The following is a 27765-nucleotide window of genomic DNA, read 5'->3' as shown; positions in this document are numbered from 1 at the left end:
TGGTTTTACGGCCTTGACCCTTACGCACAGAGATTGTTCCAGATTCTCTGAATCTTCGGATGATGTTATGCACAGTTGATGATAATAGATGCAAAGTCTTTGCAATTTTTCGCTGGGTAACACCTTTCTGATATTGCTCCACTATCTTTCTGCGCAACATTGTGGGAATTGGTGATCCTCTACCCATCTTGGCTTCTGAGAGGCACTGCTACTCTGAGAACCTCTTTTTATACCCAATCATGTTGCCAATGGACCTAATTAGTGTTAATTGGTCTTCCAGCTCTTCGTTATGCTCAAATTAACTTTTTCCAGCCTCTTATTGCTACTTGTTCCAACTTTTTGGGGATTTGTTGACACCGTGAAAATTTGAATCAACGCATTTTTCCTTTAAAATGATACATTTACTCGGATTAAATGTTTGATCTGTCATCTACGTTCTATTACAAATAAAATATTGACATTTGCCATCTCCACATCATTGCATTCAGTTTTTATTCATAATTTGTTTAGTGTCCCAACTTTTTGGGAATCCGGTTTGTATATTGTGATCACTATTATATATTAATCAGCAGGCACTCACCAGCTGTATTTCGCACATATATAACACATTTATTGAATTATTAAACATTTTGTGAAATTTAGTAGATAATAGAAATAAAAAATAGTAAAAAATATGACATAAAAATATATAATCAATTAGCATACGCATATAAAAAATATAATCTATTGGCATAATTTATGACCATAAATAACAGACTTAAAAGAGGGTAAAAAAATGCAGTATTGAAGAAAGTCGAGTGCAATATCGAATGGAAATATTCGGATAAAATTCGAATGAGACTTAGGCATGCATTTTTCATCCAAAATATGTATTATCTATATGTCGTTATCGAAATTACTGGTGAGTCAATTCAAATTTCCATACAAAAAATGCGTAGTTGCAATGGTTATAATGATCTGCAGAATATATAATATAATCGTCCAGAACTACTTAATCCACTGAAATGTCTGTTATTTTCGATTGAAATAATCTTGCTATTTAGCTGTGATCGATAAGTATCTTTCAAATTGTCAATGCGATTTTTCTTGTAAATGACTAAATGATCGATTGTCTCTATTTATAGAAGACTTGATGGTGCTTACTGCAGGGGCGTCCCTCCCGCAGTACAGCTACTCACCCAAACCAGGAGCTTTTTCGCTTTCTTCCGTACTGTGCTATTGTGGCGCTCAAATGTCGGCGTCCCACGTGGTGGTTTGTGGACACGTGTTTTCTCTACGAGATAGATGCTGAAGAAAAGACGAAGTTATGCTGTTTGTCTTTTTTATAGTTCCGGTTTTGTGCTCACTTCTTGTTCCTGCAGGATATATATCTCTGTGAGAGTTTGGTTCCTTTAGCCCGCCAGACGCGTTTCGAAGTGACCTCACCTCTTCATCAGTGGCTTAAATGGAAACCAAGTAATGGAAACCAGCGGCTCAACCTATAGACCGGATGGAAATGGGTGCTCACCTCTCGGTCCACCCAGACCGTACAGTAGACAAAAATTGATAATGGAGAGTAGAGGGGCACTCCTTATAAGGGAACAAAAAGCGGTAGTAGAGATAAAAATATTTGCCCAAATTAAAATTTTATGTAAATAACACGCATCACATCCAATAGTCATATAAAAACATACATCAAATGACACTAAAAATAAAAAATCAAAGGTGGGGTCCTGATTAGACCTATTGCAATTAAAAGTTCATGGGGCACTGCCCACAGTAAAAATCAGTCCCAACAGGTCCACATGCACCTGGATGCAGTTCTAAGGGCGTGTGGTTAGATTATATCAAATGAGGTAAGGTTACCACACAGTGTCCAGCTTCAAGCCTCCAGAGCAGGAGAATAGATGGTTAAATCAAGTCCTGGAGATAATCGCTTTTCAGATGTAATAGCGAAGAAATAGCAGTAGATGCTTCTTACCATAAGCCTTCAGTAATCTCGCTGTAGTGGAGTGAAGTATCAGCCTAGCACAGCTGAACGCGGCGTCCCACATGGTACGGAGTCAAAGCGTGACGTCTCACGTGACTCACCAGCTGGAGCTGTAGTAGCTGTGGTAGCGTATCTTGTTGCGCTTACAAACACCACCTCAATGCGAGACTGGTTCTGCAGATCACCCCGACCGACGTGGTCACTGCTCGGTCACTTGTGGTAATTGGGGGAAAAGACTCACTGTCCCGACTTGCCCAAACGCGTTTCAGGGTATACACCCCTTCCTCAGTGGTGGAGACAGTGAGCTCTGGACAGCTTTTTATATCCTCCCAGGAAGTCAGTCACAGGTGACACTGCCCTAATTGGGACCTCAGGAAAACCCGATGTGGGAATCAGTAATAATTCATACAAAACATCAGATCCTACAACATTCACAGCATCAATGCAATGGACATATTAAAATACAATTATAAAATCAGCATGAGGAAACGCATATATCAACCCCTGCATCTTTCAGTAAACCTTCATGTGTCCAATCACATACACAACCATCTATATAAGGATCTATATAAGGATCCAGTAATATGGAAAAATCCCCACATTTAGTAACTAAAAATGTTGGATTACACATAAAATATCCTATAAATTGATAAAACTTAAAAAATGACAATGCCGATGCGATCACAATATCAATTACAATGAAATGCATAAAAAACGCACATGCGGTCAAGTGCGTTTTCGGTGCGTTTCTGATGCGTTTTTTCCAAAAATGATAAAAACAATAAAATCTACCTGTAAAAGGTTAAAATAGCATACTAGATAGTGAATGACATTAAATGAAACTCTAGAAAGAGTATATATTCAAGGGAATTTAAATGGAAACCAAACTGCTTTCTCTTTATATATAGTCGATGGTTACATCGAAGACCCGGATTTTCGGGGTGTTGGAAACTCTGGTAGGAATTCTTACATGTCATTTTTCATATATAAGTGGTATATTCCAAAGTATACAGTATATAGCTTGGATAGCTATCCACTTTATATTCAATTATTGTTTGAAGGAAAAAAGAGGGAGAAAAACCAGAAAACGTTTATGCGTTTTTGTTGCTTTTTTTCTCAAAATTGCGTTTTTTCTTTTTTTAAATCTTCTTAGTCTATTCCATACGTTTCTCCTAGCTACATATGTATATATACTCCTAATATTGTATGTTCCACCAATATCTTATGCATTAGGGTCCATTCACGCGTCCGTTGTTTCTTCCCTGATCTGTTCCATTTTTTGCGGAACAGATCTGGACCCATTCATTTTCAATGGGTCCTGAAAAAAATCGGACAGCACAATGTCAGATTTTTTTTTCAGGACCCATTGAAAATGAATGGGTACAGATCTGGTCCAGATCTGTTCCGCAAAAAACGGAACAGATCAGGAAAGAAACAACGGACGTGTGAATAGACCCTTAAATGTAGATTATATACAGACATAGGTTATATACATATACATGTCTGTATATAATCTACATTAATGCATAAGATATTGGTGGAACATACAATATTAGGACTATATATACATATGTAGGTAGGAGAAATGTATGGAATAGACAAATTGCATACCTAAGAAGATAAAAAAAATCTAAAACCACAATTTTGAGAAAAACCGCACCAAAAACGCATAAGCGTTTTCCCCAGTCGTCTCCATGACACCAAGTCCTGAGGATGACTTCCTTCTGATTGGACAGGAAAAACACAGAGAGGTTAACCACCTCCCGACCGCTGTACTCACCGATGCGTCCGGGAGGTGGTTGATTTGTTCCTCCTGGACGCATCGGCGCGTCTTCTCGCGAGACTACGTCACAGCCGGCCCGCGCATGCGCATCGCGGGCCGGCATTTCGAAGCAAAGTATTTCGTCAGCAGCCTGCCGGCCACGATCATTGGCTGGCAGGCTGCTGATTTTTAAAAAATCCAATCAGCAGCCATTTAACCCCACATATTAGTAAATATGATGGGGTTATATGGCTGCTGTGCTCCTCTGCTCCTTCTTTTGGTCGGTTGGTTCCAGCAGAGGAGCACATCATTACTGTGAGTACCCACTACACCACACTTAGCCCCCAGATCACCCCAATTAACCCTTTGATCACCCCTTTGATCGCCCCTGTCAATCACTAGTGAAAGGAAAAAAGTGATCAGTGCAAACTGTCACTTTTTTTTTTCACTGGTATTGACCGTTAGGTTTCAGTATAGTTTAGGCCCCTTGGTTAGGTAGTTTAGGGATCGGTTAGCGCCCAGCCCACCGCACCGCAGTCCGTTATTCGCTGATTAGCGTATCGCTAATCAGCATTTGTACTTTTATAGTATCTGGAAGTGATCAAAACTGATCACGGTCAGATCTATAATAGTACTAGTGTCACTTTAGTTTGCCCTCCACCCAAAACGCAGTGTTTGCCCGATCAGGCCTTTTTTTTGATCGCTGCACATTCACTTTACACGCACTGCGGCGATAAAAAAATCAGTTTTGATATTTTTTATCAACCGCAGCAGCCTCCGGTACTTCGCTAGCCTCCCATTTGTAAGACAGGCTTGCTTTTTTTTTCTTGGGTAGTCTCAGGGAATACCCCGAAATTTAGTTGCCCACATGTCTAACCGGGGGTATTCTTCTGAAGAGGCCTACAGGCTTCTGACCCAGTCGGATGAGGAGTGGGAACCCTCATCTGATGAATCCAGCGGGTCAGAATACGAACCTGTAGAAAGCAGTGGCTCTCTGACCCAAAGTTCAGACGAGGAGGCTGAGGTCCCTGATAGCACCAGGCGTACCCGGCCCCGGTGTCGCTAGACCGCAGGTTGCGCAGGATCCGCTTCAAGAGCAGCAGAGTGGGGCTGGTGCTGTCGGATTACGTGGTGAGGCATACACCAGCAGCCCAGCCCTTCCTGGACCTAGTACCAGCACTGCCGTACAACCTGGTGAAGTAGCGAGCACCAGAAGGGCAGTTGAAGCTGGTACGGTGGCACGTGCAGTAGTGACCCCGTCGCAGCCACCGCAAAGACGTGCCCGTAGAGCCCCTAGAATCCCAGAGGTGCTGGCAAACCCTGATTGGCAGTCCCCAACTTCAGCCGCACCCGTAGTTTTCCCTTTCACCGCCCAGTCTGGAGTTCGGGTTGAGACAGCTCAGATCGATTCGGCCCTGGGATTTTTTGAGCTGTTCTTGACTGCGGAGCTTTTAGACTTAGTCGTGGAAGAGACAAACAGGTATGCCAAACCCGGGAAGCTTTTATGCCCAGCCTTTCCGGTGGAAACCAGTCCAAGTTTCCGAATTTAAAACTTTTCTGGGCCTCCTCCTCAACATGGGCCTGACAAAAAAGCATGAATTGCGGTCATATTGGTCCACGAACCCGATTCATCACATGCCCATGTTCTCTGCTGCTATGTCCAGGACACGATTTGAGGTCATCCTGCGTTTCCTGCACTTTAGTGACAACACCGCCTCCCGTCCCAGGGGCCACCCTGCTTTTGACCGGCTCCACAAAATTCGGCCCCTCATAGACCATTTCAACCTGAAATTTGCAGATTTGTATACCCCTGAGCAAAACATCTGCATAGACGAGTCCCTGATACATTTTACCGGGCGCCTTGGCTTCAAACAATACATCCCAAGCAAGCGCGCCCGTTATGGGGTCAAATTGTATAAGCTCTGTGAAAGGGCCACAGGCTATACCCACAAATTTCGGGTCTATGAGGGAAAAGATCAGACCCTGGAGCCGGTCGGTTGCCCTGACTACCTGGGGAGCTGTGGGAAGACAGTTTGGGACTTGGTGTCACCCTTATTCGGCAAGGGGTACCATCTTTATGTGGACAATTTCTACACAAGTGTGGCCCTCTTTAGGCATTTGTTAGAACTAGAACGGATTGGCGCCTGTGGTACCGCGCGAACTAGTCGCGCGGGCTTCCCCCAACGGCTCGTTAGCACCCGTCTTGCAAGGGGGCAGAGGGCCGCACTGTGTAACGAAGAACTGCTCGCGGTGAAATGGAGAGACAAGCGTGACGTTTACATGCTCTCCTCCATTCACGCAGACACGACAATACAAATTGAGCGAGCAACCAGTGTCATTGAAAAGCCCCTCTCAGTCCACGACTATAACCTCCACATGGGAGGGGTCGACTTCAATGACCAGATGTTGGCTCCGTATTTAGTTTCCCGACGCACCAGACGCTGGTATAAGAAGGTGTCTGTATATTTAATTCAATTGGCTCTGTACAATAGTTTTGTTCTCTACAGTAAGGCTGGGAGAACTGGATCCTTCCTCAAATTTCAGGAAGAGATCATCGCGAACCTCCTGTATCCAGGAGGTTCCGTGGCCCCATCCACCAGTGTAGTTAGCCGTCTACACGAGCGACACTTCCTCAGTGTCGTTGCTGGTACCTCAAACCGACCGCCACCCCGAAAAAAATGTCGTGTCTGTAGCAGGAGTGGAATAAGGCGTGACACCCGCTATTTCTGTCCTGACTGTCCCGACCACCCTGCCCTATGCTTAGGGGAGTGTTTCCGAAAGTACCACACACAGGTACACCTAGCATAGGGATCATCTCACCAGGATAGGCACACAGGGCTATTAGGGCCCATTCACTCACAGCTGCTGCAAACGTCTCCTTTCACATGGGACAAAGTGCATAACGCACTTCGCCACATCTTTGGGCGATTTGCGCTTTGCACATTGACCCATGGGGAAGGAGAGGTTTGTTCTATAAAGGTAAAAAAAAAAAAAAAAAAACAGGTAAGCAAACAGGTTAATGTTTAGTTCCAAAAGTTAAAGTTACATGTTCTGTTCCAAAGTTAATAAAATTATTGCGTTGTGGCCTGTTTTTTTTTTTTTTTGTTTTTTTACCTTCCAGGTGGACCAACCGATCTACTAGCTGCAGCACCGATGTGCATTCTGACAGAAGCATTGCGCTGCTGTCAGATTACACGCAAGTCGGTGTATGCGGCGCTGCAAGACGGGATTTTCTCCTCTGCAGTGACAGATACGTTTGCCGAGGCATACGAGCTGAGGAGGAGGCGGCGTTCCTATGCTTTGGCAAGCACTTTGTATATATGTATATATGTATATATATATATATATATATATATATAAAAAATCCCGGCAATGATTTATTCATCCACATCGATTGATGCGAATGGAGAAATCTGGTTTGCCAGGGCATACGAGCTAAGTGGGTATGGATGTAGGGCGGAGCTCCTATGTCCTGGCAGACGCCTTTCCCCTCCATTTTTTCTTTGGCAGAGATTTTTTCATCCACATTGATTGAGGCTGAACGGAAAAAAAAATCTCATTACCTGTATGCTCAATATAAGGAGGATAGCAGAAACTCCTAATGCTGGCCATACATGTAATGATTGCGGAGACCCTCAAATGCCAGGGCAGTACAAACACCCCACAACTGACCCCATTTTGGAAAGAAGACACCCCAAGGTATTTGCTGAGGGGCATATTGAGTCCATGAAAGATTGAAATTTTTGTCCTAAGTTAGCGGAAAGTGAGACTTTGTGAGAAAAAACAAAAAAAAATCAATTTCCGCTAACTTATGCGAAAAAAATAAAATTTCTATGAACTTGCCAGGCCCCTCATTGGATACCTTGGGGTGTCTTCTTTCCAAAGTGGGGTCACATGTGGGGTATTTATACTGCCCTGGCTTTTTAGGGGCCCTAAAGCGTGAGAAGAAGTCTGGGATCCAAATGTCTAAAAATGCCCTCCTAAAAGGAATTTGGGCACCTTTGCGCATCTAGGCAGCAAAAAAGTGTGACACATCTGGTATCGCCGTACTCAGAAGAAGTTGGGGAATGTGTTTTGGCGTGTCATTTTACATATACCCATGCTGGGTGAGATAAATATCTTGGTCAAATGCCAACTTTGTATAAAAAAATGGGAAAAGTTGTCTTTTGCCAACATATTTCTCTCACCCAGCATGGGTATATGTAAAATGGCACCCCAAAACACATTCCCCAACTTCTCCTGAGTACGGCGATACCAGATGTGTGACACTTTTTTGATGCCAAGGTGGGCAAAGGGGCACATATTCCAAAGTGCACCTTTCGGATTTTGCAGGCCATTTTTTACACATTTTGATTGCAAAGTACTTCACACATATGGGCCCCTAAATTGCCAGGACAGTATAACTACCCCACAAGTGACCCCATTTTGGAAAGAAGACACCCCAAGGTATTCTGTGAGGGGCATGGTGAGTTCCTAGAATTTTTTATTTTTTGTCGCAAGTTAGTGGAATATGAGACTTTGTAAGAAAAAATAAAAAAAATAAAATCATCATCATTTTCCGCTAACTTGTGACAAAAAATAAAAAGTTCTATGAACTCACTATGCCCATCAGCGAATACCTTAGGGTGTCTACTTTCCGAAATGGGGTCATTTGTGGGGGTTTTCTACTGTTTGGGCATTGTAGAACCTCAGGAATCATGACAGGTGCTCAGAAAGTCAGAGCTGCTTCAAAAAGCGGAAATTCACATTTTTGTACCATAGTTTGTAAATGCTATAACTTTTACCCAAACCATTTTTTTTTTATCAAAGACATGTAGAACAATATATTTGGCGAAAAATTTATATATGGATGTCGTTTTTTTTGCAAAATTTTACAGCTGAAAGTGATAAATGTCATTTTTTTGCAAAAAAATCGTTACATTTTGATTAATAACAAAAAAAGTAAAAATGTCAGCAGCAATAAAATACCACCAAATGAAAGCTCTATTAGTGAGAAGAAAAGGAGGTAAAATTCATTTGGGTGGTAAGTTGCATGACCGAGCGATAAACGGTGAAAGGAGTGTAGTGCCGAAGTGTAAAAAGTGGCCTGGTCATGAAGGGGGTTTCACCTAGCGGGGCTGAAGTGGTTAAAAACCCCACCCCCTCCCTTCATCGCCAGTGTTTTTCCTGTCCCATCAGGATAGGAAGCAGGGAGAGGTGAATGGAGCTCGTTTCGGGCTCACCTGGATTTATTCATCTTCAGGCCGAGGTCGGATCTGCAGTGCAGCTCTCCCTCCTCCGTCCGGTTAGGCCTGGGCTCGGGTGCATAAGTAGTTTGCCCCCTGCGAAGATTCCCTCTGCGGCGGCCCCGGAGGGCTTGATTAAGGGGAAAAGAGGAATGCGGCGGATCGGCGCTGTGATGCGTCCCTTCTGGCCGGCAGGCGGGTGACGTCAGATGCCGGGGGCGGAGCAAGCGCGCTGACGTCATCCACATGCGCCACAGGTCCTGAAGCCTAAGAGGACACTATGAAACCTCACAGGACCTATGTAATGGCGCCCTGCATAGCGTGGCTCACGTGTATGGTGGAGCATCTCTGGAGCGGTCGGGAGTCAGAATGAGCACCCCCCTCATGCCGGTCTCTGGAACCGAGCCTGCATCAAACCCTGGGACCGTGAGTAACCTGCTCTCGGGCACATGCTCTGTATGGATGGTTCAGTCTGCTCATCCTTTCCCCCCTTACCCTTTCAGGGAGAAAACGATTTGGCTTCTACCACTAGAAAAACTAGAAAATGTGGTATCTGTTGCAAAAGATTGTCTAACACTGGATCCAAGCCCCTGTGTAAAGAGTGTACCTCCAGTGTCGTCAAATCCGAATCTTCTAGCCTAATTGAAGACATTAGGAAAGTAGTTAAGGAAGAGGTTCAGTTGGCCTTAACCGCCAAGGAACCTACTCCCCCTCAGGACTCCGGTAGCAATAAATCGCTTATCCTGGATTCAGACTCTGAGGGGCTGGCGGTCTCAGACTCTGAGTCAGTGCAAAAACACCCTGCATCTTCAGATGAAGAGGGTGAATACAAGCGTTTCCTGTTTAATCCAGAAGACATTGATGAACTTATCAGGGCCATCAGGCCCACCATTCAGCTGGAGATGCCAAAGACTCCAAAATCTACCCAACAAGAAAATTTTGGGGGACTAGGAGAAAGGAAGAAGGCGGTTTTCCCAGTACCAGACAGTGTCCAGAAATTAATTCGGTCAGAATGGGAGAAACCGGATAAGGGTTCCTTTATTCCAAGGGGAATTAAGAGGCGCTATCCCTTTAGCCAAGAGGACTGTACTGACTGGGAGACCATACTGAAAGTAGACGCACCAGTGGCTAAGGTGGCGAAACATACGGCTCTACCTTTCGAGGACTCGGCACAGTTAAAAGATCCTCTAGACAGGAAAGCGGAGAGTCTCTTAAGAAAGACCTGTGAGACTACGGCAGCCCTTCTCAAACCGGGCGTTGCCTCTACGTGTGTAGCCAGAACACTAAACCTATGGCTAGAACAGCTGGAGATACATCTGATCAATAAGACACCGCGTGATCAAATTTTAGAGAGCTTGCCTTTATTAAAGATGGCAACCTCCTTTCTAGCAGACGCAGCAGCCGAATCAGTCAAACTGTCCGCCCGAACAGCTGTTCTCTCTAATACAACGAGACGGGCACTATGGCTTAAAAAAGCGTGGTCAGGAGATATCACCTCTAAAAATAAATTAATCGCACTCCCCTTCCACGGTCAGTATGTCTTTGGGGAAGATTTAGATAAAATCTTAGAAAATGCGACAAATAAAAAAAGGGGGTTCCCAGAGGAGAGATATAAACAAAAAAGGCAGCCCTTTCGTGACCGATTTTTTTTTTTTCAGCCCGAGAATAAAAAAGATAAAGGGAAGACCGGGAGGTGGAGCTATGCGAAGGGAGGCAGGGGGAGAAATTTCCTCTTCAACCCGAATCGTGCTGAAACCTCCACATCCAACAGCAAACAATGATGCCATACCAGTGGGGGGAAGACTCGGCTCCTTCCTAGGATCTTGGGAGCATGTAACAAACAGCTCATGGATTTTAAATATTATAGAAGAGGGTTATTTAATAGATCTACTCTCTCCCCCTCCACAGAAATATGTGATCACTACCCTTCCCCCATCTCAAGTTACAACCTTAAAAAACGACATAAAGAACTTGTTAAGCTTGGCCGCGATAGAACCCGTCCCAAAAAATCTGACAGGACTGGGATTCTATTCCCGTCTCTTCATCATAAGGAAACCAAACAGGAAATCCAGAGTGATAATAAATTTGAAATACCTAAACAAATATGTGAGATACCAAAAATTCAAAATGGAGACTCTGAAGTCTGCAGTGAAGCTTTTAAAGAAGGATGCAGTAATGGCCACAATAGATTTAAGGGATGCCTATTATCATGTCCCAATTCACAGGTCATCAAGGAAATTCCTAAGGTTTGCGATAGAGTTGGAGGGAAACATTCAGCACTTTCAGTTCCGGTGTCTCCCCTTTGGGATCTCTTCTGCCCCAAGGGTTTTTACGAAAAGTGGCAATAACCTAACCCGTTCCCAGACACAGGCCCTTATAGACCTCCAGAAGCGGGATGATATTGGAATAAAAATGGCCGACAAGGAAGGGGGGGGGGCTGTGGTAATTATGGGTGGTGCGGAGTATCAATCGCAAATGTTGGAAATGTTATCTGATGCATCCACGTATAAGAAATTGGCTAGGGATCCCCTGGCAGAGTACAATCAGAAATATGTGGAGTTAATCCAAAAGGGCCGGGATGGTGGTCAGTTTGATGAGACGGAATATAGGTTTCTTTGCGCGGATGCACCAGTGACTCTGATAATACATGCCCTGCCTAAGATACATAAGGATGTCCACCAGCCCCCCCCCCCCCCCCTTTGCGTCCCATAGTGGCGGGCATTGGATCCCTAACTGAGCGCCTGGGCAATTGGCTTGATAATATTCTAAAGCCATTGGTCAGGCGCACACCAGGGTTCCTCAAAGACACAGCAGATGTCCTAAGGGCCATGTATAAGTTGAAATGGGAAGCTAATTTTAAGTGGATAACTGCGGATGTAGTTGCATTGTATCCCTCAATCCCCCACAGGGTAGCCCTGATAGCTATGGAATACCATCTCCATAGGCACACGAGGCATGACAATGATTTCATTAACTATGTATGTGAGGTAACTGCCTTTCTACTTACACACAATTATTTCAGGTTCGATGGCGTGTTTTATCTCTAGACACGTGGTGTGTCAATGGGAGCCAAATTCTCCCCTTCATTGGCTAATTTGACCATGGCATACTGGGAGGAGAGATATATTTATAGTGTGGATAACTCTTTCGGGCCTGGTTTGGTCTGGTACGGCAGATACATCGATGACCTGCTCATGATATTTGCGGGCGATGTGTCTGCCGTCCCGGACCTCCAGGCCTATTTAAATAATGAGTACAATTTGCATTTTACATGCATAGTCAATGAATCCAAGATCAATTTTTGGGACTTGGCACTCCATGGTTGTCCCGATGAGAGAGTGCACACACTTACCTATTGAATGCCAGGAGTCACCACCCCGTGCATGTAATTAGGGCGATCCCTGTGGGGGGGATACATACGGGCTGCAAGGAATTGCAGCGTACGGGTGTATCTAGAAGAAGAATTTAAGGAGGTAGACAAGAGGTTGAAAGCCAGGAACTATCCAGATTGGATGTTACAGAGAGGCAGAAATATAGCTTCCCAGAAAGATAGATACAGCATGCTTTTTGGGTCCAAAGAGAAAAAAACTGGTGATATGAAACAGGTGCTGGGTGTGAATGGACACGGCGACAGGGGACAAAGTAATATTCCGGTTCTATCTATAACCTATAGCAAGGAATATAATAAAATCTGTTCTATTGTTAAAGGGTGCCTCCCAATTCTATATGATGATATGTTTCTATATAAAGCACTAAAACCGGGCTGCAAAATAGTGCCCAGGAGGGCTCCCACCCTGTCCAATTCACTGTCTCCATCCATGTTCACATCCAGTACTCCATCAAAACGAAATGGAGGGGGATCCAGCTAGCTTAGGTATAGAGGGTTCACAAGATGTGGAAGTAATCCATGTAAATGCTGTAATTATGTGACCCCCGTCCAATCCTTGGATTCTTCAGACCACTCATGCAGGTTTCCAGTCAAAAACTACATAAATTGCAATTCAGTGGGGGTTGTATACGTTATTCGTTGCACAGAGTGCGACTTAATGTACATAGGCAGTACCATGCGCAAACTCAAAAACAGACTCTTGGAGCATTTGAACTACATCAGCAACCCCAATGCTTTGGGTATTTCAAATGAGGCAAGACATTTTGTGCAGGTACATGCCCGCAAAGTTAGCGGATTCATTGCGTTTGGAATAGAGAAGGTCTCTGCCCCCCAAAGAGGAGGAAATCATAGTAAAAAAAGTCCTCCTACGGGAGGCATTCTGAATATACAGATTGAATAGTAGGGTTCCTGCCGGTGTGAATCTAAAAAGGGAGCTTATGTATATTTATCAATAATTGCTTTAATCTTATAATGTGAGGGTTGTTTTAAATGTATACATTTGCTTTCTAGATCCCGTCCATTCTGCCATTTTCCCATACATTACATTATATATATATATATATATATATATATATATATATATATATATTATTTTATTTTTATTTTTATTTTTTTTCATGCTTGTGTATGATTTCCACAAGATAGTACATGTGGTTCCTTTTTCTTTAAGGTTCATGCATTTTCTGTAAATATATTGCAGGGATCCCCTCAACATAATATATACAATTGTATCCATACAATTCTATCCATATATATTGTATTGTATCCATATATATATTGTCATGCTTGTGTATGGTTTCCACAAGATAGTACATGTGGTTCCTTTTTCTTTAAAGGGAACCTGTCACCGGGATTTTGTGTATAGAGCTGAGGACACGGGTTGCTAGATGGCCACTAGCACATCCACAATACCCAGTCCCCATAGCTCTGTGTGCTTTTATTGTGGGAAAAAAACGATTTGATACATATGCAAATTAACCTGAGATGAGTCCTGTCCCTGACTCAGCTCACGTACAGGACTCATCTCAGGATAATTTGCATATGTATCAAATCGGTTTTTTAAAGCAATAAAAGCACACAGAGCTATGGGGGACTGGGTATTGCAGATGTGCTAGTGGCCATCTAGCAACCCATGTCCTCATCTCTATACACAAAATCTCGGTGACAGGTTCCCTTTAAGGTTCATGCATTTTCTGTAAATATATTGCAGGGATCCCCTCAACATAATATATACAATTGTATCCATACAATTCTATCCATATATATTGTATTGTATCGTATCCATATATATATTTTCATGCTTGTGTATGGTTTCCACAAGATAGTACATGTGGTTCCTTTTTCTTTAAGGTTCATGCATTTTCTGTAAATATATTGCAGGGATCCCCTCAACATAATATATACAATTGTATCCATTAGAAAATGGTATAGCATGTGAACAGGGCCAATATTGGATATCTTGTCACTGTATATATTGTTTATAGTTTATTATTTTATATTTAACTTACCGAGTGGTTCAGTAGCTGTACTGCGGGAGGGACGCCCCTGAAGTAAGCACCATCAAGTCTTATATAAATAGAGACAATCGATCATTTAGTCCTTTGCAAGAAAAATCGCATTGACAATTCGAAAGATACTTATCGATCACAGCTACATAGCCTGATTATTTCAATCGAAAATAACCGACATTTCAGTGGATTAAGTAGTTCTTGACGATTATATTATATATTCTGCAGATCATTATAACCAATGCTTGCCTAAGTCTCATTCAAATTTTTTCCGAATATTTCCATTCGATATTGCACTTGATTTTTTTCAATACTGCATTTTTTTTTTTTACCCTTTTTTAAGTCTGTTATTTATGGTCATAAATTATGCCAATAGATTATATTTTTTATATGTCGTATGCTAAATGATTATATATTTTTGACTATTGTTTATTTCTATTATCTACAAAATTTAACAAAATTTTTAATTCTCCAATAAATGTGTTTATGTATGTGAAATACAGATGGTGAGTGCCTGCTGATTAATATACAATTGTCCAAATCAAGAGATTAGGTGAATCACTTACAGCAGGGCACCATTACCAGAGTGAAAAATGAGGTGAGCCACTATATTCCACATAATTTTAGTACTTGTGATCACTATTAGGCCGAATGCACACGCTGCAGCCCGCTCTACTTGGTTATACAGTTGCGTTTCTATCTCCTCTGTGATGTTAGGTGGTCTATAGATTACACCAAGTATTATTTTTTTTAGTGTTTATATCCCTTTGAAGTTCCACCCATAAGGTTTCAACATCCTCACGATCCGCACCCACAATTGCCTCTTTCACACTTGTCCTTAGATCACTCCTCACATACAGGCACACGTCACCGCTTTTTTTGATTGACCCTGTCTTTCCTAAATAGTGTAAAACCCTCAATATTAACAGCCCAGTCATGTGAAGAGTCCAGCTACATCTATGTGTTCATCTAGTACCATAGCCTCCAGCTCCCCCATTTTGCTTGCTAGACTTCTGGCATTTGAGAAAATACATTTTAAATACTATTACCTGTAAAGTGAATATCCAGGATTTTTTGGTTACCTTGGTTGATGTTTGTATGTAACAGGTTCTTGTTACCAGTAGTTCTATTTTTCATCGGTGTACAGTTCTGCCCAGTCTTCTCCCTACTTTCCTCACTAAACCCAGCCCCCACTATATCTCCACTGTCCCCTCCTATAGCCCACTCTCTATCTACACTATCTACTCCCTTATTAGTATCTTATTAGTATGACCCCCTCCCTCCCCCCAGATCCTTGTTTAAAAGCTCCTCTAGCCATATAACAATTTTTCCCTTAGAGCAGTTGCACCCTCCCCATAAAGGTGTAGCCTGTCCCTACTATAGAGCCTGTAGCCGACAGAGAAGTCAGCCCAGTTCTCTATGAACCCAAACCCTTCGTTCCTGCACCTGCTTCTGAGCCACTTATTTAACTCCCTAAGCTCCCGTGGTCTCTCTGTTGATGCTCGTGGCACTGGTAGTATTTTTGACCTTGGAGGTCCTGGACTTCTTTCCTAGTTTCCTAAATTCATTTTTAAAGACCTTCCATCTCCCCCTGACTTTGTCTTTCATGCCAATGTGTACCATGACCACCAGGTCTTCCCCAATCCCACCCAGCAATCTGTCAATTCAATCCGCAATATTGCCGAACCTGAGCACCCGGAAGACAACACACTGTCCGGCATTCACGGTCTCAGCGACAAATGACCCTGTCTGTCTTCCTAATAATAGAGTCCCCTACCACCAGAAACTGTCTTACCTTTGCTGTACTCCTTTTCCCATCCTTCCTGCAGCGGTCATTTTCCTGGTTGCTAGGAAAAACGCCCTGATGCAGTGTTGCAGGCCCTGGGCTTTCATCCTTAATATCGGCCAAACAGGCATATTTACTTGGGTGTTCCAGCTCGGGACTAGCCTCCCTGGTACTTTTCCCTCTACCCCTTCTTCCTACATTGACCCAACTGCTGACCTGATAGTCCTGATCTTGCCCTCCTCCTCCCACCTCCATTTCACTATCTACAGGTTTGCAATGCCCCTAAGTATTTCAAGTTGCCAATTTAGATCAAATGTATTCGCCCTTGAATGGCTGTTCAAGGCATGCATTCATTGCACAGGACGCACACTTAGTGGCATTGTCCATGGAGGACACTTTTAACCCTTTTGCTACCAGAGGTTTTTTCGTTTGTGTTTTCATTTTTCTTCCCTATTTTCCGTGAGGCATAACTTTTTTATATTTCCAGTCACATATCTGTATGGGGGCTTATTTTTTGTGGGACAAGTTGTACTTTCTAATGCCACCATTAATTATGAATAAAAATAGTGGATACAAAACATCCTGCACGATATGATACTAAATATAAATATAGCCATGCACATCTGCATAAAGTCACAGAAAATAATGCACTATAGTAATAGATGCAACATAACATATGGACTAAGCCCTCACTCTAGTAATAAAATCTGAGACACTTAGCCAATACATTTTGATCAAAATACATCTGTGCCCACCTACCCAGCGCCAAGGTGGTCTCAGTTCAGGCAGGTCCTACACTAAACCTACCTATGAACTGAGACCACCTTGGCGCTGGGTAGGTGGGCACCATTAATTATGGCATAAAATGTAGTAGGAAGCGGAAAATAAATTCCAAATGGGGTGGAATTGGAAAAGAAACACAATCGCTCAATGTTTTACGGGTTTTGTTCCCACAGCGTTTTGTTTACGGCAAAACTGGCCCATGCCCTTCATTCTTTGGGTCAGTACGATCACAACGATACCCCATATGTATAGGTTTTTTATTTCTAAATAGTGTAAAAATAATATATATATATTTTTATCCCACCATATTCTGACCCAAATAACTTTTTGATACTTATGTCTAATGAGGTGTTTAGGGGCTCATTTTTTGCGGGACAATCCATAGTTTTTATTGATGCTATGTTGGAGTATGCGTGACTTTTTGATCACATTTTATTTAATTTTTTTTGGGTAAGAGAAGCAATGAAAAAAATGGCAAATCGGCCATTTTGACCCTTTTTTCCATTATGCCATTCACCGTATTGGATTATTTTTTTTTTTTATTTGAATAGTATGGACGTTTTCAGTAGCAGTGATACCCAGGATGTTTAGATTTATTGTTGTTTGTTTATTTATTTTTTTATTTTATTTTTATTATACGGAAAGGGGTTATTTTTTTATATATATATATATTTTTTTTTTCCTCAACATTTTAACTCATAAATGACCTGATAAATAATGTTTTAAAATTTTTCAGGGATTTAAAAATTTCCAATTTCTTTTCATTTTGCTCATTTCTTATGTTGGCATGCTATCTCATGGCCAAAATAAGAATTGCAGAATGAATGCTCTTAGTCTCTTCATAGAGACTCAAAGCATTCAGCGCAAGTACTGAAGTCCTGATTGGCCGCACGGGGCTTCAGTACTAAGCCTGGAAGCGCGAGCTTCTTGGTTTTTTGCTCATTTTGGTGCTGTGATCTCACTTGATCATGGCATCTAAAGCATTTAATTACCGCGATCGGCATTATTGAGGTAATTAGCCGCAGGTCTCGGCTGGCAGATACTTGCCGGCCATGACTGTTCTGTCCCCACATGAAGGCGAATGAAGGTTTAACTGATAATGACTGTGTGACTTTCCTACCTTTGTATCCAAGCAGTGGAGCAGACTGGACCAGCAGATGGTCAGGTTAGATGGACCCAGACGTAGACACGAGGATGCAATCAAACATGGGTTTATTTGATCCAAAGCAGCGACATACGATGATGCAATACAGTAATGCAGTAGCAGAGTAGATGCTGTGGTGTGGATGTCTTTCCTGAGGCTAACTGCTGGTCAAAAACCAATGCCTTCACAAGCCAAGGTGTGTATCTCCAGTCAAACAGGAATGCAGCACTGAAAATTACTGCCAGGAAGTGACAAGGACCAAGGCTGCTTAAAACCACGCCCAGCAGAAAAAACTTTAATAACAAGAGCAAGGCGTGCAGCATACGAATTCCAGGCAGCAGAGAACAATACGTTGAAACAACATAGTAAAAGAAGAGATAATAATACAGTGTATGAATTAAATATGAAAGAACAGCACACTCCCCGTCTGAAATTCACTTTGTGGATTTCACTACGACGACTGTCCATAAAATATAAAACAACCTGTAAAAAGAACACGTTAGAATGCAAAGTTTAGTCCTGTTTTCCAACTTGGAATGGAGAAGATCTGCGAAGTTAGATACAGCTCTGTTCACCCAGTAAGGACGTTCTCTATGGGTAATATTAAAATGAGTTCGTTAATTGGTCTTGAGAACGTTTTAAGCTTGCCCTTCCTGAAGATCTTCAATTCCACCTTCCGGACCTTGCCATCCTTGCTAGAGCAAACCTTTGAAATTCGTCCGATAGGCCAGTCAATCCTTTTCGGTTTGATGCTCTTTCATCAATACAAGGTCTCCTTCCTTCAAGTTTGGTTTGTGGTGTTGCCATTTTCTTCTTCCTTGAAGAACACTGAGGTACTCCTTTCGCCACCTGTTCCAGAAGTAATCTGCTAGGTATTGTACACATTTCCAGTGTTTTTGGTAGATGTTAGCATGAGTAAATTCTTCACTAGTAAAATAACCGGAGTCAGTATGGCTGGTGTTTCAGGATCCATACACACTGGCACAAGGGGTCTTAAATTGATAATGGATGAAACTTCAGCGAGAAGGGTGACTAGAGTCTCATGTGTGAGTCTAGCCGAGTTAACATCCATCAACATAGAATTTAAGATGTTGCGTGAGATGCCGATCATTCTCTCCCAGGAGCCCCCCATGTGGGAACTATGAGGAGGATTGAAAATCCAGGTTTTTCCGCCAACTGATCTTGAATAGACTTGGTGTCGATGTTAAGTTCTCTACAGGCTCCGATGAAGTTGCTTCCCTGGTTAGACCTTAATTGTTTTACTGGTCCTCTGATTGCAAAGAACCGTCTTAACGCATTAATAAGGCTGGATGTGTCCAATAGATTCTATCACCTATATGTGAACTGCTCGCACACTCATGCAAGTAAAAAGTACAGCCCAACGCTTACTGTTTGCGTGACCGCCGCGGGTCCTACGTGCGGACACCATCCATGGCCCAAAGACATCTAGGCCAACATAGGTGAAAGGCGGCTCTGTACATAGTCTATCCGCAGGCAAGTCGGCCATTTGTTGGTGTAGTTGTTTTCCTTTTGTAGTTGCTTTACGAGACACATTCATGCAGTACTTGGGCCACACGTTTTTTCATACCTATAATCCAAAGGCCTGCAGACCGTAATTTGCCCTCAGTAATTTGCCTGCCTTGGTATTCGGCCCTTTCGTGGTGGTGTCTGATTAGTAAGACGGTAATATGATGTTTGCTGGGAATAATGAGAGGATTTTGTTCTGCAATTCCTAGGTGGGCTTGATTCAAACGACCAACTCTCAGCAAGCCAAAACTGTCGATAACTGGATTTAAGTTGGCAAGAGGACTTTTTAAAGGAATCTGCTGTTTGTTGTACAAGCACTTCCATTCTATTTTGAAATTTTCCTGTTGGACGTGATGTATTATGAGGTACTCACTATGAGAGATGTTCTCAGCAGAGAAGGGTTTATGGCAGGCATGCCAACCATGACCATCTTTATCTTGGTGAGTATTATGATAACATCTTGCAATGTGCACTAACCTTGCAATAGTTCTGACAAGTCTCATCCAACTGGAGAAACATTCAAAGCGCTGACAACCAAAGCTGGCAGTTTGCTTTGTTCCAGTGACTAATGCACTAACTTTAGTGTGGATTTCTGGATCATTATCCGGATCCTGGATGCTGAAAACCTCCTGTACACATTCGTCCGCCTCTCCAAGCAGAAACTTTGGATCTGTAAGCCAAGTAGAGTTAGTAAAGGAACCTGTACACATAGGCCTAGTGGCGTGATCTGCTGGATTAAGTTCTGATGGTACATAGTGCCATTGTTGAGTTTTGGAGGACCTCCTGATTCTCTCTATGCGGTTACTAATGTACACACAAAATCGCTTGGTCTGATTGTGGATATAACCTAAAACGACCTTACTGTCGGTGTAATACTGGACTTCAGCTATGTTGACACCCAGTTCTTGTATGAAATCCGCAATCTCCACTGCCAACACAGTCCCACAAAGTTCAAGTCTGGGAATAGTATGATCGGGCTTGGGGGGCTAACTTAGCCTTACCAAAGACGAATCCAACGTGATTTTGGTTGTTGGTTTCTGTCACCTTCAGATAGGCAACCGCTGCGATGGCCTCTGTGGAGCCGTCTGAGAACACGTGGAGTTCTCTCTTTATGCTAGAGTAAAGCAAGGTTTTAATATAGCATCTCAGGATGTGGATCTCATCCAAGGCACACAAGGATCACCTCCAGGTTTCCAATTTTTGCTTAGAGAGAAGTGGGGTATCCCAATACTTGACTGTTTCAGAAAACTGTCTCAGTAGAGATTTACCTTGTATGGTGATGGGTGCTACGAATCCCAGCGGATCAAATAGGCTGTTTATCACTGATAGGACACCTCATTTTGTGAATGGCTTGTCTGCACAACTTATCTGAAAACCGAAGGAGTCAGCCGAGAGAGCCCATCTGAGGCCCACGCTCCTCTGCACAGGTGGACTGTCCAGTCCCAAGTTAATGTCCTTGAATCCTTGTGCATGATCGCCTGATTCAAAGGCCCTCATAACGGCCAGGCTGTTTGAAGCAATTTTGTGTAGTCTAAGTTTAGCTTGGTACAACATACTTCGAGTCCTTTTGAGCAGAACGATAGCCGCTTCTTCAGTTGGTAGTGATTTAAATCCATCGTCTGCGTAAAAGTCCTTTTCTACAAAGTCTCTGGCGTCTTTACCATACTCGGATTCTCCCTCTAATGCAGTTCGCTGAAGGCTGTAAGTTGCCACGGCAGATGAAGGGCTGTTTCCAAATACGTGTACCCTCATTCGATATTCCGCCATCTCTGCGTTGGTGTCATTATTTTTGTACCACAGAAACCTGAGGAAATTCCGGTGGTCCTCTCTGACTACGAAACAGTGGGAACATCTGTTTAATGTCAGCGGTGATGGCAACGAGCTCTTTTCTGAACCTCATCGGCACTCCAACTAGGTTATTCGTCAGATTAGGACCTGTGAGAAGGACATCATTAAGAGATGCACCTCAATGTTTGGCGCTTGAGTCGAAAACAACCCTAATTTGATTAGGTTTCCGTGGGTGATGCACTCCAAATGAAGGCAAGTACCAGCACTCGTCGTTCTTCCCTAAGGATGGAGCTGGTTCTGCATGGTTGTTGCGTAATATTTTGTCAATAAAGGCAACAATGTGTTCTCTCATCTCAGGCTTACTGTTCATGGTACGCTGAAGAGTTAAATCTAGACAGAGCTTGTTCCCTATTGTTCGGGAGTCTCACCTTGGTAGCTTGGAAGGGTAATGGAGAAACCCAGTGATTGGTTTCGTCTTTAAGGAACTCGTTGTCCATTATCTTGATAAATTCTCTGTCCTCTACTGACAAAGCTACTTTATCATCGTCCTTGCTTGTGAAAGACTAATCTTCTAAGTTGTCAGCAAAGAAGGGAGGAATGTCGTAAGGTGGTTGTATGAGGTCTGGAGGCTTCTCTTTCACCTCATAGTGATGAGGGCAAGGCTTAATGCAAGTTGTGCATCCATCTCCACGCACGTACGTTTTAAGAGTGGATTCTTGGTTGATCCAAGCATACATTTCCTATGACTACCCATCCGAAGTCCAGTCTCTAGGCGTAGGGTGCATAGTTGGGACCATTACACTGTTGACGCACCATGTGTACCCTTAGGTTGTCTCTGCCAAGCAAGAGTAGAATCTCAGCGTTGTTGTCCATAGGTGGGATAACGCTGGCTAGGTGCCTTAGGTGTGGTTGGTGAAATGCAGCTTTCGGGGTAGGAATTTCATCCCTATGGTTGGGTATTTGATCGCATTCGATCAGCGTCGGTAGAGGTATTTCCGTATTCCCACTGACTGAATAAGTGATGAATCCTTGTGCCCTCCTGCCGCTAGTCTCCATGCGACCCAAGCAAGTGTTTAAGATGTAGGGTTCTGACTGTCCCTTTATTCCAAAGGATTCAAAGAATTTAGGTCCTGCTAGGGAGCGGATGGCATACATTTTTACTGCCTTTTCTGGTAGCCCCTCAGAGTAGACCTTGATTAGGCATATGCGGGCACAACATTTCTCACTCTGGCCTTCTCCACATATGTCCAAGCATGAGCAGGAAGCAGCAGTGGCTGTGTTAGCGTGGTTCTGGGGCTCCCCGCCATGTCTTTGAGCAGGACTGGTGGTGACAGCAACCAGTGAATCCCTTGTGAATGGAGTTGGGTGCATAGCTGAGGCATGTCTTTCACTATGTCACTCCTCACACCTGATACTTGAATGGATTTACAGTCCTTAGCCATGTGCTCCAATGAAGCGCAGCACCTGAAACATACCCCAAGCTCGGTGAGGACTTTCTTGCGCTCCTGTATGGTTTTGGATCTAAATCCTCTGCATTTGTTCAGCGAGTGTGGTTTTTTATGAATGGGACATTCATGATTGAAGGCCTCGTCTCCTGATGAGGTAGTGTACTGTTTACCAGTGGGTACTGCAGATGATGGTAGGTAAGTCTTTCTAACATTCACGCTGCTCTTAAAATCTGTGTGTATGCACAATACTTTCATACCTTGATGATGGTGTCACTGAAGCTGTAGTATTGAACTCCAGGAAGTCGAGGCTGGGGTCATTCCTCATCTGGGACTGTTCATCGATTAACCTACAGAAATGAATAAATGGGGGAAAAGTGACGTCATGCACTCTTTTGTATCTTGAGACTGATGCCGCCCACTTCTCTTGCAGGCTGTATGGTAACTTCACGACAATTGGGTTCACCCCATGGGCTGTATCCAGGTAGCACAGCCCGGACAGACAAGGGTCTCTTTTGCTCCAGTTCCATGAGCAAATTGCGTAAATTCTGAAGCTTATGGACATCCTTGAGACTGATCTTAGGGATGTTCTGCAGTCTCCTGAATAGTGCCTTCTCTATTGCTTCTGCACTGCCAAAGGTGCGTTCGGGTCTCTGCCAGGCTGCAGCGAGACCTGCTTCTGCTTGTCCCAAATAGACAGTTCTAAGGCTCTTGATGTGATTTGTGGAGCCTGGGCCCAGCCGGTTGATCAAGAGGTCGAACTCCTGCTCTGCGGTTAGGTTGAGGTTGGCGATGGCGGCTTTGAAGGTTGCCTTCCAGGCTTGTAGCTCTCCGCACGGTCATCAGATTTTGAGAGACTGGTGTTAATTAGCTCTCTGCTCACCATAAACCTGGCAAACTCAGACATATCTGATTTCTCACTGCTTGTTGCCATGACAACTTGTGATGCCCCTGCGTGGCGTGAAAGGGTGAGATGCTTTCGGGTAGAATAATGTTGCTGCAGGGTTGAGCTGTGGTCTAGCCTCTGTAGATTTTGATGACTGCTGCTTGAGCTGTGGAGGTAGGCCAGGAAACACCTGGTAGCGATCTTGCTGTAATAACTGTCCTTGAGAGGGCGCGTCTGGGCGACTGTTATTGGATTGCTCAGGTGCTGTGGGTGTCACTGGCACTGCGGGTAGAGATGACTTGGAGGTTTCAGTGTTGTTGTCTTAAACAGTACTGCACACTGGGGGTGGTGCAGATAACTGTTTTCAGTACATAGTTGTCTATCTCCTCTGGTGGCAAGCGGACTGAATCAAGGCCTTGGCCCAGTGCTTGCTCAAGTAGTCTTACTTTTGCTAATGGAATTTCCTCTTCCCTCTCTGATTCAAGGATCTTTATTTGAGCCTCTGCCCTCTTGGCCTCTGCTTCTGCCCTCTTAGCCGCCGCCTCTGCTTCTGCCCTCTTGGCCGCCGCCTCTGCTTCTGCCCTCTTGGCCGCCGCCTCTGCTTCTGCCCTCTTGGCCGCCGCCTCTGCTTCTGCCCTCTTGGCCGCCGCCTCCGCTTCTGCCCTCTTGGCCGCCGCCTCCGCTTCTGCCCTCGCAAGGACTTCTTTTTCGGTGAAGGAACGCCTCACTTTGGATTGCTCTGCATTTATACGGGCCTCTAGTAATCTGTCGCTCAGGGCTGAGCTTATAGAGCATGATGATCTGTAGGACCGAGAGGAATGTTTAGATGAATGCGATCTGTGTGATCTAGTTTCTTGCAAATGAGATGCAGAGTTCCACTTTATCTTTAGAATCCAGCACCATGGCGTCTCTTTGTCTGTCTATTGATTCTGCCTTGCACAATTCTGACAGGGCTTCTTCAATATTAGTCTTTTAGAAAGGTTATATACCTTGTGGACAGTCTCTTGTATCTTTCATGGGCTGCGTTCAGCCGCCCGACAGCAACTTGTAAACTGGTGGCATCGCCTGAGGGCGACTTAAGTCCTGACATGAGGGATTAAACTCGTTCCTATAGCTCTTCCAGGTTGTCACATAGCTTATCTTTCCTGGTGTGATAGTTTTCCGTGATCTTTATAGTTGGTTTGAGAGCGCGCCACTTCTGCTGGAAGTGTGGGTTCTACCTCCAGCTCTTTGTAGTAATCAGTATCAGGTTGCATTTGCTTTATTTCATCACTGGGGAACCTTTTTGGCCATTTTGATTTATGGTGCGCTGTCTCTTCAAGAAAATGAACTTTTGGGGGCTGAAAATGGCAGTGCGGCTCAGATGAGGCACCCTGATGAGGTTCCTAAAGTGTTTTGAGTGAATTGCAGGGTTTTGGTTTAACCACCTAAGCCCCCCTAGCTTAAACCCCCTTAATGACCAGACCACTTTTTACAATTCTGCACTACACTACTTTCACGGTTTATTGCTCGGTCATACAACTTACCACCCAAATGAATTTTACCTCCTTTTCTTCTCACTAATAGAGCTTTCATTTGATGGTATTTCATTGCTGCTGACATTTTTACTTTTTTTTTTATATTAATCAAAAATGACCGAAATGTTTGCAAAAAATGAAATGTTTCACTTTCTGTTGTAAAATTTTTCAAATAAACCTACATTTCTATATAAATTGCGTAAATTAATTTTTTTGCACCATAGTTTGTAAACGCTATAACTTTTACCCAAACCAATAAATATACTTATTGCATTTTTTTTTTTTTTATCAAAGACATGTAGAACAATACGTTCTACATGTCTTTGATAAAAAAAAAATGCAATAAGTATATTTATTGGTTTGGGTAAAAGTTATAGCGTTTACAAACTATGATACCACGTGTGACACTTTTTTGCAGCCTAGGTGCGCAAAGTGGCCCAAATTCCAATGAGTACCTTTTATGAGGGCATTTTTAGGCTTTTGGATTCCAGACTTCTTCTCACGCTTTAGGGCCTATAAAATGCCAGGGCAGTATAAATACCCCACATGTGACCCCATTTTGGAAAGAAGACACCCCAAGGTATTCTGTGAGGGGCATGGTGAGTTCAGAGAAGTTTTTTTTTTTTCTTTTGGCACAAGTTAGCGGAAATAGATTTTTTATTTTATTTTTTTTTCTCACAAATTCTCCCTTTCCGCTAACTTGTGACAAAAAGTTCAATCTTTCATGGACTCAATATGCCCCTCAGCGAATACCTTGGGGTGTCCAAAATGGGGTCATTTGTGGGGTATTTGTACTGCCCTGGCATTTGAGGATCTCCGCAGTCATTACATGTATGGACAGCATTAGGAGTTTCTGCTATTCTTCATATATTGAGCATACGGGTAATGATTTATTTTTCGTTCAGCCTCTGGGCTGAAAGAAAAAAATGATCGGCACTGTTTTCTTCATTCGCATCGATCAATGTGGATGAAAAAATCTCTGCCAAAACATGTGCAAAAATAAAAAAGAGGGGAAAGGCGTCTGCCAGGACATAGGAGCTCCGCCTAACATCCAAACCCACTCAGCCCGTACGCCCTGGCAAACCCAAATGAATAAATTATTGCCAGAATTTTTTTAATTATTTTTTTTTTTATATACACAAAGTGTTTGCCAAAGCATTCGAAAACCGCCCTCAGCTCATAAGCCTCGGCAAACGTATCTATTTTTTACTGCAGAGGAGAAATCTCGTCTTGCAGCGCCTCATACACCGACTTTTGTGTAATCTGACAGCAGTGCAATGCTGTCAGAATGCTCATCAGTGATGCTGCTGGTTGATCACTTGGTCCACCTAGAAGGTAAAAAAAAAAAACAGGCAGCAGCACAATAAATTTATTAACATTAACTTTATATAACATTTGAAACAGAACATTAACTTTATAAACTTTATTGAACTTTTGGAACATTAACTTTTTTGCTTACCTGTGATTTAAAAAAAAATTATTTTTTTTTACCTTTAGAGGACAAACCTCTCCTTCCCCATGGGACAATGTGCAAAGCGCAAATCGCCCAGAGATGTGGCAAAGTACATTATGCACTTTGTCCCAGGTGAAAGGAGAGGTTTGCAGCAGCTCTGTGTGAAAGGGCCCTAAGACCCCTGTGTGTCTGTCCTGTGTCACGCAGTCCCTATACTAAGTGTACCATAGGGCAGGGTGGTCAGAACAGAAATAGCGGGTGTCACGCCTTATTCCACTCCTGCTACAGACACAACATCTTTTTCGGGGTGACGCTTGGTTTGAGGTACCAGCAACGACATTGGGGAAATGCCGCTCGTGTAGACGGCTCACTACACTGGTGGTTGGTGCCACGGAACCTCCTGGATACAGGAGGTTCTCGATGATCTCTTCCTGAAATTTGAGGAAGGATCCTGTTCTCCCAGCCTTACTGTAGAGAAAAAAATATTGTACATAGCCAATTGAATTAGGTATACAGACACCTTCTTATACCAGCGTCTGGTCCTGCGGGAGAGTAAATAAGGAGCCAACATCTGGTCATTGAAGTCCTCCCCTCCCATGAGCATATAGTTGTGGACCGAGAGGGGCTTTTCAATTACACTGGTTGCCCATTCAGTTTTGTATTGTTGTGTCTGCGTGAATGGAGGAGCACATGTAAACGTCACGCTTGTCTCTCCATTTCACCGCGAGCAGTTCTTCGTTACACAAGGCAGTCCTCTCCCCCCTTGCAAGACCGGTGGTAACGAGCCGTTGGGGGAAGCCCCGGCGAATAGGTCGCGCGGTGCCACAGCAGCCAATCTGTTCTAGAAACAAATGCCTGAAGAGGGGCACACTTGTGTAGAAATTGTCCACATAAAGGTGGTACCCCTTGCCAAATAAGGGTGACACCAAGTCCCAGACGGTCTTCCCACTGCTCCCCAGGTAGTCAGGGCAACCGACCAGCTCCAGGGTCTGATCTTTACCCTCATAGACACGAAATTTGTGGGTATAGCCTGTGGCCCTTTCACAGAGCTTATACAATTTGACCCAAGCGCTTGCTTGGGAT

General features: G+C 43.4%; 1 protein-coding gene across 10 annotated transcripts in view; it reads left to right on the top strand.

The window, feature by feature from the left end:
* The window catches only part of LOC122945246 (asparagine synthetase domain-containing protein 1-like), a 178292-nt gene that overhangs the window by 108732 nt on the left and 41795 nt on the right, over positions 1-27765 (top strand). The window lies entirely within an intron of this gene.

This window comes from Bufo gargarizans, chromosome 8 (genome assembly GCF_014858855.1).
Source record: "Bufo gargarizans isolate SCDJY-AF-19 chromosome 8, ASM1485885v1, whole genome shotgun sequence".
Classification (NCBI taxonomy): domain Eukaryota; kingdom Metazoa; phylum Chordata; class Amphibia; order Anura; family Bufonidae; genus Bufo; species Bufo gargarizans.
This window is presented reverse-complemented; position numbering and strand designations above follow the sequence as displayed.